Source organism: Trichechus manatus, unplaced genomic scaffold (assembly GCF_000243295.1).
Source record: "Trichechus manatus latirostris isolate Lorelei unplaced genomic scaffold, TriManLat1.0 scaffold00010, whole genome shotgun sequence".
In the NCBI taxonomy this organism is placed as follows: Eukaryota; Metazoa; Chordata; class Mammalia; order Sirenia; family Trichechidae; genus Trichechus; species Trichechus manatus.
The window spans coordinates 18,831,371-18,847,032 of NW_004443946.1; the positions used below are offsets into that span (position 1 = coordinate 18,831,371).

Consider the following 15,662-nt stretch of genomic DNA (forward strand, 5'->3'; position numbering starts at 1 on the left):
TACTACTAAAGGTATTTCAGAGGATAGAAAAGGATGGAATACTCCCAAACTCATTCTGTGAAGCCAGCATAACCCTGTTACCAAAACCAGGTAAAGACACCACAAAAAAAGATAATTTCACACCAGTGTGCCTCATGAACGTTGATGCAAAAATCTTCAACAAAATTCTAGCCAACAGAATTCAACAACGTATCAAAAAAATAATTCACCATCACCAAGTGGGATTCATACCAGGTGTGCAGGGATGGTTCAACATTAGAAAAGCAATCAGTGTAATCCATCACATAAATAAAAGACAGGAATCACATGATCTTATCAATCAGTGTAGAAAAGGCATTTGGCAAAGTCCAACATCATTAATGATAAAAACTCTCAGCAAAATAAGAATAGAAAGGAAATTCCTCAACATAGTAAAGAGTATTTATACAAAGCCAACAGCCAACATCATCCTAAATGGAGAGAGTCTGAAAGCATTCCCCTTGAGAATGGGAACCAGACAAGGATGTTCTTTATCACCACTGTTATTTAACATTTTGTTGGAGATCCTAGCCAGAGCAGTTAGGCTAGAAAAAGAAATAAAGGGTATCCAGATTAGTAAAGAAGAAGTAAAAGTATCTCTGTTTGCAGATGATATGATCTTATACACAGAAAACCCCAAAGAATCCAGAAGGAAACTACTGGAACTGATAGATTTCAGCAAAGTTTCAGGATACAAGATAAACATACAAAAATCTGTTGGATTCCTCTACACCAAGAAGCAGAACTTCCAAGAGGAAGTCACCAAATCAGTACCATTTACAATAGCCCCTAAGAAGACAAAACATTTAGAAATAAATCTATCCAGAGACGTAAAAGACCTGCACAAATAAAACAACAAGACACTTCTGCAAGAAACCAAAGGAGAACTACATAAGTAGGAAAACATACCTTGCTCATGGATAGGAAGACTCAACATTTTGAAAATGTCAGTTCTACCCAGAGTGATCTACAGATACAGTGCAATCCCGATCCAAATTCCAATGGCATTTTTTGATGAGATAGAGAAACAAATCACCAACTTCATATGCAATGGGAAGAGTATTACTGCAGAAGAAGAACAAAGTGGGAAGCCTCACAGCTGCCTGATTTTAGAACCTGTTATACCATCACGGTAGTCAAAACAGCCTAGTATTGGTACAACATACACATAGACCAATGGAACAGAATTGAGAACCCAGACATAAATTCATCCTCTTATGAGCAGCTGATATTTGACAATGCTTGAAAGTCTGTTAATTGGGGAAAAGACAGTCTCTTTAACAAATGGTGCTGGCATAACTGGATATCCATCTGCAAAAAACTGAAACAAGACCTGTACTCATACCATGCACAAAAACTAACTCAAAATGGATCAAAGACCTAAATATAAAATTGAAAGTGATAAAGATCATGGAAGAAAAATTAGGGACAATGCTAGGAGCCCTAATACATGGTAGAAACAGAATATAGACCATAAGTAACAATGTAGAAATACCAGAAGAGAAACTTGATAACTGGGAGCTCATAAAAATCAAACACTTAGGCTCATGAAAAGACTTCACCAAAAGAGTAAAAAGACAACTTAGAGACTGGGAAATATTTTTGGCTATGACAAATCCAACCAGTATCTATCTCTAAAATCCACAAGATACTGCAAAACGTCAACAACAAAAAGACAAATAACCAAGTTAAAAAATGGGCAAAGGATATGAACAGGCAGTTTGCCAAAGAAGACATTCAGGCTGCTAATGTACACATGAGGAAATGCTCACAATCATTAGCCATTAGAGAAATGCAAAACTACATTGAGATACCATCTCACCCCAACAAGGCTAGCATTAATCCAAAAAACACAAAATAATAAATGTTGGAGAGGTTGTGGAGAGACTGGAATACTTACACACTGCTGTAGTAATATAAAGTAGTACAACCACTTTGGAAATCAATTTGGCACTTCCTTTAAAAGCTAGAGATAGAAATACCTATGATCCAGTAATCTCACTCCTTCGAATATATTTTAGAGAAATAAGAGCCGTCACACGAATAGATATATGCACACCCATGTTCATTGCAGCTCTGTTCACGATAGCAAAAAATTTAAACAACCTTGGTGCCCATCAACAAATGAATGTATAAATAAGTTATGGTATGTTCACAGAATGGAATACTATGGAACAGTAAAGAACAATGATGAATCTGTGTAACATCTCATAACATGGATGAATCTTGAAGACATTATGTTGAGTGAAACTAGTCACAAAAGGACAAATATTGTATGAGACTACTATTATAAGAACTCAAGAAAGGGTTTCAACATAGAAGAAAACATTCTTTGATGGTTATGAGGGTGGTGAGGGAGTGGAGTACTCACTAGATAGTAGATAAGAATTATCTTAGGTGAAGGGAAGGACAGCACACACTACAGGGGAAATCAGCACAACTGGACTAAACCAAAGCTAAGAAGTTTCCTGAATACAATCAAACACTTCAAGGGACAGAGTCACAGGGGTGGGGCCTGGGGACCGTGGTTTCAGGAGACATCTAGGTCAACTGGCATAATAAAGTTTATTAAGAAAATGTTTTGCATCCCACTTCGGTGAGTGGCATCTAGGGTCTTAAAAGCTAGCAAGCGGCCATCTAAGATGCATCTATTGGTCCCAACCCACCTGGAGCAAAGGAGAATGAAGAACACCAAAGAGACAAAGAAAATATTAGCTCCAGAGATAGAGAGGGCCACATAAACCAGAGACTCCATCAGCCTGAGACCAGAAGAACTTGATGGTGTCTGGCTACTACCAATGACTACCCTGACAGGGAACACGACAGAGAGTTCCTGACGGAGCAGGAAAAAAGTGAGGTGCAGAACTCAAGTTCTAGTCAAAAGACCAGAATTAATAGTCTGACTGAGACTGGAGGGACCCTGGAAGACATCGGCCCCGGACTTTCCATTAGCCCAGAACTGAAACCATTCCTGAGGCCAACTCTTGAAAGATTAGACTGGAGTATTTGATGTAGAATGATACTCGTGAAGAGAGTGGTTCTTAGCTCAAGTAGTTGCTTGAGACTAAATTGGCAGCCGCTGTCTAGAGGCAAGATGAGAAGGCAAAAAGGCACAGGAGCTGGTTGAATGGTCACAGGCAATCCAGGGTGGAAAGGAAGACTGTGCTGTCACATTATAGGGAGAGCAGCAAGAGTCACATAGCATTGTGTGTAGAAATTGTATGAGAAACTGACTTGAAGTGTCAACTTTCACTTAAAGCGCAGTTAAAAAATAATGTACCCTTGTGGTTCCCAGATTTTTGAATTTCATGGATTAATAAAATGTATTTTAAAAGTTTGGAGGATGAACACAGAAGTGCCAACTTTGTATTTTCCTAAGTAAGAGCATAGTAAAATCCAGCTACTGCCAGCTATCACCATCATGACATAAAAAGTAGCAAGGACAAGTCACTGAATAAAAAAGACCTCTAAATTCAATAAGTTTAGCTTTATAGAAAAAGTTAATAAATTGTCTTTTAAAATTTTAATGAGAATGACTATAACTTTACAAAAAATGCATCTGTAGTACCACTAATAATTAACTCCCTTTATTTTATTGACATCAGGCCTGACACTTAGAAGTGTGTTAGTTTCCTAAGTGGTAGATCTAGGCAGGGACTGAAACCAAGGAGTAGGAGGGATTTAGAAGTAGTAGTTTTTTTCTTAGAGTGACTGCCTTTGAATACAAATCCAACATTTTAATGTAGTAAATAATAATTTATCTTCTCTGCCTCTCCCACTTTACATTTCCTCCAGAAACATCACATTCTACCACCTTTAAGGTTTTTCAGTTCAGTGTTATCTAATCCTCTGTTCTTTCCATATCTTTGAGCCTTCATTTTGTTTCTTTGGAGAGATCTAATGCTTTATATTGACATTTATATTTAAAAATTAAAGTAATATATGTGATATATTTGATATAGTACAGAAATGTATAAAATGAAAAATAAATTTGTTCTCCATGCCCCCATCCTCATTATTTTCAACCTGCAATCCCTTTCCCTACAGGTAATTATTGTTAACAATTTCTAGCACATCTTTCTGGAAAACATTTTATACATATGCCAAGAAATGACTATATTTAAATTTGCCTTTTATATCTGTTAAAATATAAACAAATTAGTTTACCTGTGGTACATTTTTAGTCTTATTCCTGGCTCTACTTTGGCTTCATGTTTCTTTTTCCATTTTAAAGAGTTCACGCTTATTTTATACTCTGTGATCACGTTGTTTTAAATATATTTTTATTTGAAATTCTTCTGGGTACAGGAAAGGATACAAATAAATAGTACTTTGGTATGTTTTTAGCATGCTACAATTAAATCTAGAATGAATTACTAATTCTGTAAGTGTGAATATGATTGTAAGCTAAGAATTTTTACCAGTTAAGAGTATTAGAAAGCAGTATTCCTTGACATGTATATCATTAAATCTTTTATTTTCCCTAGATTTTATAGTAAAGTTACGTGTTGCCATTGAGTCGATACCGACTCTTAGCAGCCCTAGAGAATAGAGTAGAACTGCCCCATAGTGTTTCCAAGGAGCGCCTGGTGGATTTGAACTGCCAGCCTTTTTGGTTGCAGATGTAGCTCTTAAACACTACGCCACCAGGGTTTCCAAGTTTTGTGTAAGAAGTAAAATTTGCGTTTTTCCCTTAGTTTTTGTATCGGATGAGTCATCTATACAAAGGAGAAGAAGAATGAGAGGGTAAGTGTGTATGTCAGATTTAGTTTAATTTAGAAAATAATTAAATTATCACAAGGAGAGAGTGTATTATATGCCAACAATCATGCTCATTCATATGTATATTCAAATGCAATTTACCACAGCAGTCATAGTATAAAATATTTGGTTTTCTTTCTTTTTTATTGTAAATGTATTGCCCATTTCATTTTGCTGATATTTTATTGCTAAGTGCTGTGTACTTCTTTGATTACGTTTCTCTTTCATGCTGAGATGCATAACTAATTTGAATAAATCACCCACAGTGGACTGAGAGTCCTCTTTGATGATAGTGGACATCTTTTCAAATAGAGTTGTACTTTGAACTTCATAGGTCCATTCTACTTGAATTTAACAGGTTTCTTGGTCAGTGAATTTGGAGTCTTTGCAAAAGAAATCTACTGAGGTAGTGTAGGATGTATGTGTTTTTGCCATGTTGTTCATATTGTATTTGTTTAGCTTAGATATACAGTTTACAGTAAAAGTCATTTCTCAGACAGAAGCAGTTAGTATGAGATTCAATGCTGGATGTTTGACCTTTTGAAATTAAATGACTTTAGCTAGGTGAGAAATAATTTTCTCTATTTCTACCTGGATAATCCAGAATGATTACATAAACTGAATAAACCTAAATGATTACACAGTTGAGATAATTCTGTATGATTACTCAACTCGAATAATTGAGACTAAGTTGGTTATATCCTTAGTAGGACTTCCTGGGTCGTGCAAACGGTTAACCCATTTGTCTGCTAACTGAAAGGTTGGAGGTTTGAGTCCACCCTGAGGTGCCTCAGAAGAAAGGCCTGGTGATCTACTTCCAAAAAATCAGGCCACTGAGAATGTTATGAAGCACAAGTTCTACTCTGACATGTATGGGGTTGCCATAAGTCAGAATCAGCCTGACAGCGACTGATTTTATATCCACAGTGGCTAGTGCAATGCCTAGCGTATAGTCAGTAGCAGATATTCAGTAAACAGTTTTGAGAGTTATTTTAAAGAAGCAAAAAATACATTTTTATGTTTTATTTTAAAGAATGTCACTCAGGAAAAAAAATTGTATATCAGGATAACTTTACATAGCACTTTAATTTCTGCATTAAATTTACATATTAGTTACAAGCTCTTCAAATCATTAAACTGTATTTTTAAAATTTTGCTTAAGTTTCCTCACTTTATAAAAAATAGGGTTATGATACTTAATACTTCCTGACATATTTAAGGAGTTAATACCTGTTAACAAGTAAAACCCCTTTTATGAGAGGTTTATAGAGAGCAAAGCAATTATTTAGAATGGCTGCTTGGAATGTGCCCACATAGGAGAACTGGAGAAAGTAAACCAAGAAAATAAAAGCAAAAATATTGGTACAATTTGACAGAGGATAATAAGAAAGGGACTGTACTAGAGTCTAATTTTCTTGGGAAAGAGGAAGTAGTATATTGTTTTGAGCAAAAAACGAAGGCAAAATAGTTTAAAGCAAATAATTTAAAAAGTGTATTTCCAGTATACTAGTATATACTAGTAGTGTGTTTTGAAGGTCCCTAGGTGGTGCAAATGGTTTGTGCTCAACTGCTAACCTACAGGTTGGAAGTTTGAACTCACCCACCAGTACCATGAAAGATAGGCATGGCAATTTGCTTCTATTAAGATTACAGCCAAGAAAACCCTATGGAGCAGTTCTCCTCGGTAAAACAGGGTTGCCATGAGTCGGAATCAGCTTGACGGTAACTAACAAGAAGTATGTTTTGAGATTAGAAACCCAGTCTTAAGAGACTGTGAAGTCATTCATAACTAGTATACATAAAGGTGACTGAAAATGATTGATAAAAAAGATGGCAGTCAGTTGTTAAGTTCTAGAATGTTTGACAGAGATGAAAGAGATGAAGATGAGATCAGTTCTGTAGGTGACTTTGGAGAATGGATAAATATTTTAATGTGTCAAGAAAATAACTAGAAGAAGTAGGAGGTTAGTGATGAGTTAGGGAATAAGGCCAGAAGTGTTACTTTGAGTTTCTTTTCTTTACTCCAGTTTATTTATTTAATTTGACATAAAAGTTTCAATCTTCTTTATTCATAATCCATCAGAGTTTCAACTTGCAAAGTCTAGAGAGCAGTTTCAATGCTATGTTTAAACATCTGTTAATTTACTATTTTATTCCAGGTTGTCTTTGGACCAGCAAAATATTTTTTGATCTCTTAACTCTTTTATTCTGTGGATTAGTGTTGAAATATATTTGTTCCAAAACCCATTGCCATCAAATCAATTCCAACTCATAGTGACCCTATAGAACAGGGTAGAACTGCTCCGTAGGGTTTCCAGGGAGCGGCTGGTGGATTCGAACTGCTGACCTTTTGGTTAGCAGCTGAGCTCTTAACCACTGTGCCACCAGGGTTCCGTATTTGTTCCAGGGCCTGCCAGTTTTAGGAATGCTGTAACTGCTTTTCTCTGAACTAGATGTACATTGATTATTTTGGAAATAAGAATCAAAGGATTTTGTTTGTTTTTAATTATAATATTCAAGGGGCATTGGTTTTGTACTAGTTTTGAATGCCTTCCATCAGTTGCCAAACATTCAGCCTCTTGACTCAGATGCAATTTTATTTACGTTAAATGCCACAAATGAATATTTCCAAGGTAACAAAAATAGCGTACCCTTAACTCTGTTATGTCATTTTTAGTGTTGAGCAGCAAACAGTAAGCATGGGCTTGAAATAAAAAGGATAGTCATAAAGTGTTAGGACTCATAAATGCTTAAGAGGTTATCAACTCTCAATTCCTTTTCTTTTCAAATTCTGACCTTTGGATAGGTAATTAACTATATATATATTGTTATATATATATTATTATTGTTAACATTAAACTAATTAATATAAAAGTATGATATTGTAAAATGTTAAAGAATATTATTATACTAATCAAAGGTATTACTACCCTAATTCTAAAAATCAAAAGAAGCAGTAGCAAAAGGTATTATGTAATATAGATATATGAACTTACAGATATTAACCTTTTTTGGAATTTTTAATTTTATCTTTTTTTATTTCACCACCCTGTTAACACATACAGTCTGGGATTTAAAGTAGTTAATGATATCCTGAAAACATGAAAGTAAAAAATAGCGTCAAAACCCACCCACTGCTGTTCAGTAGATTCCGACTCAGATTTGATCAATACTTTTAGAGACAGGAAATAAAGAAGCAATATAAGAGCAAAAACAAAACAAAAGCAAAAAAGAAAACTCATTTATTTTTTAATCTATTTTAGTACTTTCTAATTCTTTTTTATATCATCAGTTTACCAGTCTCAGAGTTTCAAGTACTTCTTGTCTTTATTAGGAAGAGTAATAATAATAATTCTAGCACTTACTGAACTCCTGCCGTCTCGTATCAGTTGTTAAAAAAGACTCCTAGTATCCTTCAGTTTCTCTGCTTTTACTTTTACGTTACTGAGAATTTAGTTAATTCATACCTTTGTCTTAAAGAACCTTAAACTTGAAGCATTTCTGACATTTTAGTATCTGTAACCTACATTAAAACAATTTCTGGAGAAAGAGATTCAGCTATTACTGTAATTTATTCAAGGGTTTAATAACCCTTATTGAAGAGATATTTACATTTAATCAAGTAAGTAAGCATACAAGAGACAAATCTTTGTTTCTAGGGTACGTTCTTAGTTCTGCAGCTGACTTGAGAAGATAGACTGTTTTAGGAAGGGAATAAAGATATTGGGAATTGTATTGACAGTATCTCTGACACATAGTAGATAATAAATATTTTTTTATTGTCTGCTTTTTTCCTAGCCTGGGTTGTATGTGTTCCCACACCATTGTGACTGGTAACTTACTATAAAGCCTTTTAACCCCATTAGACTGTGAGCTCCTTGAAGGAACTGTATTCTCTTTATCTCTAAGATCCTTAATCAGGCCTAGCACTGGGAGATAGTTAATTTTTGTTTGTTGGTTTGTTTTCTGAACTGGAGATATTTTTGGGTTTTAGTGGCTTAAGAACGTAGACTCCTAAGTATTTTACAGAATAGAGTAGAGGACATCACAGTTTGGGACAAATGACAACGTTTCTCTTGGCAGCACAGGTATGCTGACCTTTAGTAAGGAGCCTAGGACTTAACAGAGACTTAGCCACTTTGGAACTTTGGGATATAGATTTGGCTATAGATGCTGACTTTGAAAATTAAACTGAATATGTAAGAGAATGTAAAAATGGCGTGGCGGAGGCGTCTGACCTCCTCTAACTTCACGAGTGGGAAGGAGAATCAAGATCAGCATCAGTCCAAGGCTAATTTCTATATACCTCCTCTCTCCAACCATTTTTTTTTTTTTTTTTTTAAACCAATTCTGACACAAGCCGTGCCTTCCACAGCAGTCTCTACTTCTCTGCTGGGTTCGCTAATTCATTGCCACATAGAACTCACAGACAATACTCAAGATTATGGGGTTTATTAGAGAAGTAACAGGTTACAATTCAGGATCAGAAACGAGTCAGGATACAGACCTTCAATCAGGATAGCCTCTTCTCATCTGTGCCCACAGGCTGGCCTCTTTTTGGCCCTAAGCTCCTTGGCCCAGCCTTTGCCTGCTTCGGCAAGTGTTACAAAGCTCTTTAGCTCCACCAGCAAGTGCCCAGAGGCACCCCACTCTGCCAGTAAGCCTAGGCCCAAAGATGCTTAACTGTCTATGTAGCTCCATGGGTTGGCAAGCCTAGCTCCATCAATAAGTACCTGGAGGCACCCCCACTCTGCCAGCAAGCTTCCTGCCCAAAGGCACTCAGCTCTCCCACTCCATGGGTTGGCAAGCCCTACTGCAGCTGTCTCACACTGGTCTCCTGGTTCCTGCCATCTTGAGCTGCTATGGCTTTTGCTACTGCTGCACCGCCCTCTCTCACTGTCTTCTGTTACAGCTCCTCCCTCTCTCTCTCTGTCTCCCTTTAAGCCTAGCAGGATGGAAAACTGACCAATCTCATTAGGATTCCATATACCTTATTTGCATGGTACCACCCCCACCAAGGGTTTGGTGTACCTTATTTGCATTAGCAGCAAGCTGTCCAATCCCCTTGGTGATCCACAAGTGCCTTGTTTGCATAATCCCACCCAATCATGTGAGAGTCACAAAGACTGTGGCTAGAAGGACCATATTAAGTAATTCACTGCACTGCAGAGAGTAACCAAAGAATGTAGCTGGCTAGGTTGTCTTGATTAATAGCAAGCTAGAAGGGCTACAAGTTTTTAAAAATAATAAAGAATTCTTGAATTGTGAATAAAGGGATCTAACAATTTGTTTTCTTCAGTTCATTTGGTAAAAGAAAAATGATTAGGAATGAGGAACTGTTCCTCTCAAATTTTTTCTGTTAAAACTACTTATGATTAAAATAAGACTTTGTCTGAGGGACAAAACACTAAGATAAGTTGTTATATAACTTTATGACTAATGGATTAACAGTTTTACAACAATGTAATTGGCACTAAGTTTTCAAATGGAGCTAGCACCAATCAGGTAGGCAGGGCATATCAGGAAATTCAATATAGGTGATAGCCTCGAAGAGATGTGGTTATTATCTTGCAGCAGAATGCTGCCATTGAGTAGAGTCTTGGGTCATGACTTTAGTCCCCCAGATAAAGGACTAGTATGAGCACAGAGAAGCAGGTACCAAAGCAAGATCCAACCCTAGAATCTTGAGCATTCAGGATTAGGGAAAACAAACTCCAGAGAAATGTTGTAGCCTAGATGTGGTCTCTAATCTTAGATCTGTTTTGCAGCCTATGGGACTTGGGATGGTGGTGTAATTTTGGCAGCAGTGGCCCCATGTCAGTGCTTGGTTTAGAAGGGTGACTAATACTAAACTCTAACAGGTGAGTTGTTGTTGTTCTGTGCCGTCGAGTCAATTCTGACTCACAGCAGCCCTGTAGGACAGAGTACAACTGCCTCACAGGGTTTCCTAGTCTGTAATCTTTACAGGTGCAGATCGCTAGGTCTTTTTTTCCCGTGGAGCCACTAGTGGATTTGAACCGCCAACCTTTTGATTAGTAGCTGAGTATTTGCTTAACCATTTCACCATCAGAGCTCAACGGATGAATAGTTAAGGCTATTTAAATACCGAATTTCTTTCATCTGAAATCTTCCAGGGGCCTGATCATTGGTCCAGATATGGAGCAGGAAAAAGAGAGGGGTAGGATGCAGGGCTGATAGATGTAAGAGGATTTCCTGGATTCCCTTTAAAATTCCTAGGGATTTTTTTGGATTTAGGACTATGTGAAGTCATATAGTACCATGTAAGTTCTCAGTTAATACTTGTTGAATGAATAAGTAAATGAAGATGGCTGCTCAGATCTCTTGTTAAGTGATGTCGAGTCGGTTGCAACTTATAGAATGAAACGTCCGGTCCTGCGCCATTCTCACAATCCTTATTATGCTTCGGCCCATTGTTGCAACCACTGTGTCAGTTCATCTCATTGAGGGTCTTCCTCTCTTCCATTGACCCCAAGCATGATGTCCTTCTGCAGGGACTGGGCTCTCCTGATAACACATCTAAAGTACATGAGAAAAAGTCTCACCATCCTTGCTTCTAAGGAGCATTCTCGCTGTACTTCTTCCAGGCTCTCTTAGGGCGATTAATATTACCTGGTTTAAGTTCTGGAAATTATTTCCTTTAAGTGATTATGGGAATAGCGAACTCATTACTTTAGAATAAATTGAATATAAAATTTGCAGGTTAAATTACCAGTCTGGATAATAGGTTTTATTGGTGTCACTTTTGTTGCTTTTGTTCACAGCTGTATACCCAGCTCTGTAAATAATTATTGAATACAGTTTGTCACTGATTATCATGTTTAGTGATTAACTTTATTTTGGTAGTTTGTTAAGTAGGTATTTTTTGAGGGCCGTTATCGGTATGCCTAGGAAACCTTGGTGGCATAGTGGTTACTACGGCTGCTAACCAAAAGGTCGGCAGTTCGAATCCACCAGCTGCTCCTTGGAAACTCTACGGGGCAGTTCTGCTCCATCCTGTAGGGTCACTATGAGTCGGAATCAACTCGACAGCAATAGTTTTTATAGGTGTGCATATGTACTAGGTGCTGTGGGATGCATAAAAAAAGTATAAGATGTACTCCCTGCCATTAAGAAGTTTAAGTTATAGAAAGTTAGGTAAATGAAGAGTGCGACGAGTGATGTTTTAGAAGAAAATATTCAAAACTCAGTGATGGCAACCTAGCTAGTGTTTTGAAAATTTTATTCTCTAATCTCCTATTTTAACAAGGTACTGTTAAAAGAAATAAGAAGTACTGTTATTTCACATTTTAATTAGGGGAAAAAGATCAACTTACTTTTCGTTAGAGGTGTTATTAGACCATTCATCAGTATTTCCAAAAGAAAATTTGTAGAATTCTAGTGAAACTGTAAAGTTCTACTCTGTCTTAAAGGGTCACTATAAATCTTAATCGACTCGATGGCAATGGTCTTAGTTTGGGTACAGTAGGAGAAATAGGAGGAAATAAATGTTCTGTAAATAATTATTCACATTTTTAAAGATTTAATTGATTTATGGCATTAATTAATAGAAGTGTTGCGGATATTGCTTTATACTTTTGATAAAAACATATTAGTGTTCCTAGTTAAGCTGGTATAACCTGTTTCCTGTTACGACATTTTAAGCCAGATTTTTAGATCCATTTTGATTTAATGGGAACAGTGCCATCTACTGAGTCACCAACATGGTATAACATCTATTATTATTTCCAGGGATAAAAGAGAGAAAAGTGTATGTTTATTCAGTTATTTTTATTTCTTATTTTATTTTTAAGTTTAATTGTCTTTTTGTTCAGTTTCAAAAGAAATTTTAATGAGAGAATATGAGTAAGCAGGTGCTTTAATTCTAAAAATTCCTTGGTTGGAAACAGCAGTTGAATTTGAACTTTAAATACATTCTCTTTCTAGTACATTAAACAGGTTGAATTCTATCAAAAGCCTACCTAAACTACTTATAGTATGTATCATTTTTCCATCATTATCCCATGCCCTTCTTTCATATTCTCCATTCCACAAGCATGTCTTTTCTACTTCTTGGATAAAGACGTCTTCAATAATGGATTGAACGCTTGTCTTGTCAAGTCAGTGGGCTAATTCAGTGAATTGTGAAAATTATCCTGATAATCAGTGAATTGTGAAAATTATCCTGATATTCCATCACTACATATGGTCATAATATGTTTATAAACATATGATTACATTTTTACCCTGAAAAGATATTATAGGAAATATGTATTTCCAAGAATAAAAAGGCATGTTGAAGAAAATACATTGTGCTGTATACTGTAGCTAAACTCAAATCATGTTAGCACATGAATAGTATATAATATATATTTTTGTGTCTGTGGTTCTTAATTAATACTGAGTGTTGCCCAACCTGTATTTAAACACCACTGTTGAGAGGAAATTTGACTGATGAAAAAGCTATTCTCCCTCAAGAACTAAACAAATCTGTTTCCCCATGCACCAATGAATGAATGTGTTAGTGTTGTAGGGAATTGGTTCACACTGAAAGGGAGAACTGTCACTATTATTGTGAAATTGAATTAAAATAAAACAGATACTGTGTTTCTCTGTCCAGCATACTCTTCCCATTTCTGTTAATACATCCTTATCCCTCCCTCCCCAACGTACACACCATTATGCTTTAGATAGGGCTGCCAAATATAATACTTCACTCTTGGTTGTAGCGGTGGGAAATTTAATGGTTTGTTATTGGCCGTTAACCTAAAGGTTGGTGGTTTGAAGCTGCTGGACAAAGCCCTGATGAACTGCTTCAGTAAAGATTGTTGTTGTTATTTGCCATCAAGTCGATTCTGATTTGTGGCAACCTCATGTTCACAGAGTGGAAGTGCTCCATAGGGGTTTCAAGGCTGTATGTGACCTTTTGGAAGCAGATTCAGGCCTGGCTTTCTAGGTGCCTCTGGGTGGGTTTGAACTGCCATCCTTTCAGCTAGTAATCCAATGCCCAATTTGTGCCACCCAGGGATTTCATAAAGATTATAGCAAGAAAAGGCTATAGGGAGCAGTTCTACCCTGTAACACATGGGATTGCCATGAGTTAGAACTGACTCAATGGCAGTATGTTTGGTTTAGTTTTTGGTAACCAACCATAATACTGCATCTCACTGGTTATAGTAATAGACCCGTGGATGGACAGGAGTTCCCAGCTGGGCCAATCAGAATCCTTTGTTAGATTTTTATGTATGAAACTGGAAATCTTGTTTTGTTACCAGGTAGCCAGACTGGCACAAAGTAGATTTAGAGCTGCAGGGAGTCATGTCCACCCTCCCATCCCCACATCATATAGACTTGTCTTTAGTAGGAGAGAATGAAGTCCCCCACAAAGCAGCAGAGGCCAAAGAGCTGTAAAGACAGAGAGAATCTTGATGGTGTGGTTGATTCCCAGGTTCTAATTCCCCATGTCCTTGAAGTGACTCATTCTTGCCAGTTCTTTTGATATTCTCTGAGATACCTAGATATTCTAACAGTAGCTGCCCCCCCACTTAAGTTATATCAGTTGCAAATAAAATAATTCTTTACTTTTTATGTCTAGTATATTGCCCATCTGTCTTACAAGCTTATCTGCTGAGGAAGCTGACTCAGCTTTAGTCCTCAAATTTAAAATCTTTTTCTGTGGGCTAGAAAAGGCCTTAAATTTTTTTATTAGGTAGGGTTTTAGAGACAAAAAATTCAGTTTAAGAGTTACTCATGTTTTGTATTTTTATTGGCACTCTTCTTGTAGTCTTGAATATATTTTTCTAGTCAGCTCAAGGATGGGGGTGGGAATTTGAAGAGGAAACCAGTGAAACCATCAAATGCATGAGATTCAAGACATAATTGCTAGTATATGGGACAATCCTTGTAGTGATAAAAAAGTTTAGAAAATCTTCACTTAGGCAGGTTCTGAACACAACCATCTTACTGTTCTCTCTGCCTCTTCTGTTTAACTTGGAAGAATCTTGGAAATGTGGGAGGAACTGTTGCTGGGTATGTTTGCCAGCCTAAGATTTCTCCTTCTACTTCTTCCAGAGCATTTTTGGGCAGGTTATCTCTGAATGTACATGGCCCACCATTCTCCCTCCTTACCAATGTACTCCCCTTGTGACCCACCCATAAGCCATTCATTTAAGAGCTGCTTTCATAGAGCTGTCAGATGAGAATTAAGAAATTCTGGTGTTGCTAAAAACAAGTCTGAATATTAGGCTAGTCACTTACTGTTTTTGGTTTTTAGTTTTTACATTTTTCAGTAAGGAAGATTGACTGGTGGTTAATCTCTCATAGGTCTTTTCAGCTCTAAGAATTCTACAGTTCTAAATAAATTGCCTGATTTAATGACTGACCTTTTCAGTTTACTTAAACATATTATTAAGTGCCTTCTGTGTACCAATTACTAGACTAGGTGCTCTAGGGAATTAAATATAAGTAAAATTCATTTCCTGCCCATAGAGTTTTTAAGCCATTGTGGGAATTACCCAGAGGAAAGTATTGATTAAGAAACAACATGGTGTGGTGTTTCTCAAAGTGTATGCTGTTTAAATGGTGTTAGGGACTACATGGACAAAGCATTAAGTAACATCAAATTGCGTAGAAAGCATTTCCCTTCTCAATTCCTTTCAGTCCCTTTCATTATTTCCATGAACATAAGCCCTTAACACCTCTTGAACACTTAGCATTCTCCCTTTTTAACAAAGAGGGGCTCAGACTCAGAACATTCTGTAGGCAACATTCTCCAGTAGAATTTAATGACATTTATTTTTACCATTATCTTTTATTTATGGCAAGTCACTTTTTTTCCTCATTTGTGGTAATTTGAAGTTTTATTTATAAATTTTTGTTTAAAAAGT

General features: G+C 36.6%; 1 protein-coding gene across 1 annotated transcript in view; it reads left to right on the plus strand.

The window, feature by feature from the left end:
• GPHN (gephyrin) overlaps positions 1 to 15,662 on the plus strand; it is a 632,163-nt gene that overhangs the window by 68,097 nt on the left and 548,404 nt on the right. The gene's annotated exons all lie outside the window — the stretch shown is intronic.